Raw genomic sequence first — 6,000 nt, 5'->3', positions numbered from 1 at the left:
CTCACTGAGGTGTCTAGGACAACTTCACACTGAGTTATTTCGTAGTCTGGAGGGGCTACTCCCAAACTGAAGGAATTCCAGCTATGTTCTTACAGAAGACAGCCCTGGGACGCTCACTCTGTAGCTATCCAGTAATAGATCTGGCTTGCTCATCTCTGTTCCTTTGAGGCCCTTCTGTACCCTCCAGCATGGCCTCCTTTCTGGCTATGCTATTAGCATGGACTTAACATTGTTCTTCGTAGTGCGAGTCCATTCTCCTGTTTTCAACTCATTCCAGTTCACTGTTGACCACAGGGTTCCCAGCTCTCAAACACACATTTTAACAATAGCTGGAAACTAAAATCCTGCATGAAATCTTTTGTTTTAGCAGAGTACATTTTTGTTCCTGATAGATAACATCTCCTGGAAAAAGAACCTAACATTTCCAGATCCCTTCCTGACCCTCCATCCTTATTTAACGTTGATGAATCTGTATGGGAATAATACTTTCCAGGTTGTTCAGAGTAAGATGTGAGGCTTAAATTAACAGGTCCTCATAAAGCACTTCAGCTAGACACTGCAGAAGTGAAAGAATTAAATACCTCTCAGCTGGTCCTGCTTAGAGGGACACATTTCTGAACACTGAGCCCAGATCAATGAACAGTTGTCACTAGTTTTCAGTAAGTGTGTCACTTGTCTCTCCACAGGAGCAAATACAGACGTGCCTTCTCCAGTGCACAGGAAGAACACAACCTGTATGTGGCTGCCAAGCCTGGGAGCTGGAGCAAGGAGACTGGGAAAGCCACTGAGTATGCTTGACAGTGCTCACCACGAAGGGATGAGGGCAGAACTGGTGGCTACAGCCTTCCTGTGAGCTTTACCTGCCCAAGAGCTCTTTCACATCCAACCTACAGAACCAGCAAAAGGAGCTTCTGTATGCTGTCATGCTTTTCCCCAAGTCAGTTTAAGTGTCTGCTTGCAGTCTCTCAAGTTCATGCTCCCAAGCTACAAGATCCTCCCCAAATTCTCAGTACATGTAGATAAGTTTTAAAATTTGCTCCTGGGTTTTATTTTTTCCTCTTTCAGTAACACAAACCAACCAATCCAGAAAGAACCTAGATAAAAATCAAGATGACATTTTTTCTATCAGCTGAACTGAGCGGTTGTGTGAATTTATTTTCCATCAACCTAGTGCCGAGTTGAAGTTACATCTGCAGTACAGAAGTGACCAGCATGGGTAGGGCAGAGCTCTACCCTGGGTGTAAAGGACAAACACAGGCAGGCTGTAGGAAACACAGTCCTCCCTGGAGAATAGGCCCGAGACTTTCAACTCCAAAAGGCCACATGTAACAGAATCCACTCAGGCCCTGCAAAGCCATTTTTCTCCAGCTGGCTGCTTAAGTCTGCTGTTATTTAGAGGAAACAGCTGCACAATAGCTTGTCATCTCAGAGTTTCACTCTGCATTGGAGTCCCAGTCTAAAAGATGCTACCCTGAGTGATTTCTTCACAGTTGTTCTCCGCACACAGGTCAGAGAGGGACTGGAAAGCTCCTGACAGCAAGTCGCCAAACAGGAGAGATGCCTTGGCTATCCTATGTCGACAGCCTGATGTCCAAACCACAGAGATGGTCAGACCTGGTGCAATTTCCAGGAAGCCTCCTCACTGCATCCCTCCTTGCTCAGGAGACCTCACTGCTCCTGAGCAGTGCCAAGGTTTGCTGGCTGCTGGTGCCCGTTGCTCTCTGGTTACAGATCCCCTCTGAGGCTCTCCAATAAACCACGAGCCTGAAGAGGCACTGCTATCTTTTAGCCTTTGCTGGCAAACTGCCTGATGCTCTTCTCTTGCCTTGCAACCAGCTGGTAAGTACCCAGCCCAGCTCCTTAACCTCCACAGCCCTCCAAGGGCAGCCAGATCTAACCTGTCTGAACAAATGGGAAAACTACTACAGCAGCAAATAGTTGCTTTCTTCTGGTGAACCTACTTGTTCCTCAATGCCAACTGCCAAAGCTGATTAAAACCACACAGAGGTCTTTTATTCAAGCACGAGTTGGAGAGAGTAGGAATATCAGAGGCACCAGTCAATAGCTGCTTTGCAAGACTAATTTTAGTGACCTGTATTTATGGCTCTTCCACAGGAGATGGGTGAAAGAGCAGCATGTTTAGTTTTGCAAACCCCGTCCAAACACAGCCTCTGATTCCAGTCCAACCCAAAACTTACGGAGCACTTTTAAATTCTTTTTCACCCAAGGGTCCCAAAGTGTTGGATGGGGACATCTGCTTAATAACACCACCACCTTACGTACTTTGGATGAGATACAAGCCACTTACCACATCAGCGTCCACGACTGGAGTGAGGGCACAGCATTACTCGTGCCCTGCTGTCCTTTCCCTGTAGCAATCCTCCCCTGCCATGTAAGCACAGTGTTTTCTTATTTCATCAAGTTCAAGTTTCATCCCTTTCACACGGTTTTTATCACTAATTTATTATTTGCGACAGAATTGAAGTTTTAAGACAGAATTGGGCTAAAGTTTTCCTATTATTTTTTATTTTCTCAGTGAGAGCTATGGCTACATGCAGCAGACGGGCTCACACAAGAGCTACTCCTCTGCAGCTGCTTCCAAGCCAGCCTGGAGAACAAAACCAAAAGCAGCTTCCAGACCCAGCCTGGAGCCCAGTCAAAGCCAAACAGGAACAGTCTCCAGTTTCAGATTCTGGGCTCAATTTTAAAGAGACAGGAAAAACCCAAAGGCAGGATTGGAGTGGGTGAAATCCAACTCTCACAGCATCCCCATCTTACCAATGAGTAACCTACAGCACAAGGTGTAATTCTCTTCCTTGCAAATTGGTTGTCATCCATGGTGGTAATGCTTGATAATTACACACGTCGAGTCCACTGTCTAAACTGTTAATGTCAAATTACTTCCTGTGACAATAAATTCCATAATTAAACACAATTTAAATTACAATGATGATGATGATAATTATAATCTTTTTACGGGACCTTCTTCCTCTCTTGTTCATGTCCTGAAGCGACACATGAGGTATTAGGAAGAACAGATGATGTGACTTACCCAGTGTTGCTCAGAGCTCGGTGACAGCACCTTGGTTTGACCCCTGGGCTCCAAATGCAGCCCCCAGATCTAGTCACTACACCACAGAAGATGTCTGCACCAGGAGTGTTCTATTTACATGTCAAAACAGAGTCCAACTGCCAGCACACAAGTGCAACCCGATAGCGCATCTACTGGGTCTATCGATACCACTCCATACAACATTCATCTCGATCTTGCACAACAGGGGCCTTGAAATCAGAACCCAGAGGCAAATAGGCAGGAGCAGAGCCAGCTCTGCAGGAGGCAAGGGTGAAAAGGGGAGGCTGGTGCAGCACCAGCCCCCCACACCCTGCTTTGCTTTCCTCAGCTCCTGCCCCCAGGGTACCTCTCTCAGCTGCCAGCCCAGGTGGATTTGCATGGTCCATGGGTGGCTCCTGCTTATTTGCACCTGGCTTTGGGTGGTACCATTAGACCCTGAGCAGCTGTATCCTCTTGCCCTACAACAGCAGACACCCAAGCCAGCATGTAAAACAGCCGCCTGAGCCCCAGTGTCCTTGCCGCACTGGTATTTAAATTCTTAACAGCAATTTTGCCCAAGCTACACCTTAACCTCTTGACTCCTGGCACCAAAACCTACATGAGCTTGCAACATGTCTATGCCATGAAAGTCTGCTTTAGAACTGGACACCTGTTAAGATCACCCAGCTACAGGTTAAAAAATGGTTCTCCTCAAAGCCTGTCACTATGGCAGTCTTGGCATCTCCTGTTCATATGAAAAGAAACCTCCCATTTTTTTCCAGAGTCAAAGGGCTGCCTCCCTCCATCCCTTCTCCCTCTGGACCACACAGTGGTCTGTAGAGAAGCAGAGCTGAAGTTTAGGTGTCGGGCACTTAAACAACTCCCTGTGCTTGTTCTAAGGAAGACCATCTCCATCTGTCATTGCTTGATGGATTTGATATGACTGACAGATGAAATGGGTTTCAGCACCAGGCCTCACCTTATAAAGAGCAGAGAAGAGCCCTGCCAACTCGTCACCTTGCACTTATCTATAAAACATTATGTTTCAAGGAAGTTCCCACGGGAGGCAAGAAATGTGAGGCAGCAGCTTCCCTCACCTCCACCAACGCTATAGATCAAGTATGGCTTTAAAAAACTCTTATCTACCTTTCACTCCTATCCCTACCAGGTAACATGACCTGTGTAGCTCTGCCTGCTGAAAATCACTTGATATCAGATTAAAAATCACATTTGTCTCCCTCTGCAGAGACTGTTAGCGTGGTTAAAGGGCATCACCAGCATTAACAAATGTTGCCTGATCCTCAGCTGCTGTACGTTGCTCTGGGTGGGTGCTGCACCAGTGTAGTCCAGGTAAAACTCTAATCTGGACCACCACTGCATCCCAACAGTGTAAGGTTGTTACGGCTTGTTATTCATTCTGTTTGTACAGCACAGTGAGACTCTGGTCTCTGCAATACAGGCTCTGGCAGAAGGGCTTTAAGGTTGGGCATCCAGATGGGAATGCTGGAAAATTTCTTTTGCTGCTGGGAAGAACCTCTCAATTGCATCTTCTAGAGACAGCAAACGGAGCAAAAAACCCTACTGGTACATCAGAATTTTACAAAGGTTCAGATACGATCAAAGCAATTATTTAACATGGGCAGATTTATTTGGACAGGTATATGATGTTCTATTTCACTCAGTTCCCAAGCTCTTCCATACCTTTCCTTGTTGGGCTGTCCCACAGCACAGCAGCACACACTGACCCAAGGGACTCTGTGATTTTGTGCCCCAGACAAGGGGTTTTTAAGCCTGCCCAAGGCAAATCATGGTTCAAGCTCTTGAGTAAAGATTTCAAAGACAGAACAGAATTGCTAAACCCTTTGCTATGAAATGCCATGTTAAGAAGAACTTTCATCATCTGCAAACCTCAATTTTCCAACCTGCAAGAGAAGAATGACAGTCTCTTGACTCCCTGGGTGTTGCTAGGTTTAGGCAATGTTTGCTCAGCATTAACGTAGATTTTGGTGTCTGTGTTATTGCTACTGTCACATTATAGAAAGGTCAACGAACACATTCCAGTATGTCAGAGCCTTTCCACAGTGTTAGCATAATCCTCAGAGCTTAGCCAGGCTCTGTATTTGGATAAAGCCCACCACAATCCCACCCTTAAAAGATCTCAATGTACGTCAGAGTGGCAGCCCTTTCCTGTCACTGCCTCATCTCTATGTTTAGGATAAGAAGCACTTGGAAGATGATGCTGAAATTGAAGCAGGGAAAGAAAACAAACCCAAACCACACATTTGGCAGGGCGGGGGTGGGGGAGGAGGGTAAAAATAAACGAAACTCCTCTTAGAAAAACTTCAAGCATTAGAGACTGTCTAGCCAGAGTCAGAAAGCAGGGAGAGAAGATATGTGTTTAGGTAGAAATTAAACTGAGCATAGGGAAAAATTAGTCTCCCACTTCTTCTCCAATTAGAAACCTCCAGCGAGAACCTCTTGCCAGCCCAGCACCTTATGTAAAATAGCAGTCATGTTACCAAACCTCCATCATAAAGCACTTGGAAATATTGAGGACCTTATACATTCTCCAACAAAAATACAGCCTTCTTCTGGGAAAAGCATTGATTCATTGATTCTACAATCCGTACCTGGAAACCTCTTGCACTCCACGAACTCCAGGCAGGGCTGCAGCAGCAATTCCTAGCACCCTTTCCTGTGACTGGTAACAGTATGTTTCTTGGCTCACCAGCAAACTGTGAGGTGTGCTGCCTTGTGATCAGAAAGCCATGCTAACCAGCCATATCCCAAATTCTCTAGGCTTTCTGCCATGGAGCTGCAAGCCCAAAGTCCTGAGAATGCTGACTTTAAATCAACAATGTACAAATCAAACCGTGGGTGGGTGACAGAAAATTTCAACATACTGAAAGCAGAGTAAGACCAGACAAAGGTCTCATCTGGGACTTTCT

This window comes from Falco rusticolus, chromosome 9, assembly GCF_015220075.1.
Source record: "Falco rusticolus isolate bFalRus1 chromosome 9, bFalRus1.pri, whole genome shotgun sequence".
In the NCBI taxonomy this organism is placed as follows: domain Eukaryota; kingdom Metazoa; phylum Chordata; class Aves; order Falconiformes; family Falconidae; genus Falco; species Falco rusticolus.
The sequence above is the reverse complement of the archived record's forward strand: the minus strand, read 5'-3'. Positions refer to the sequence as shown.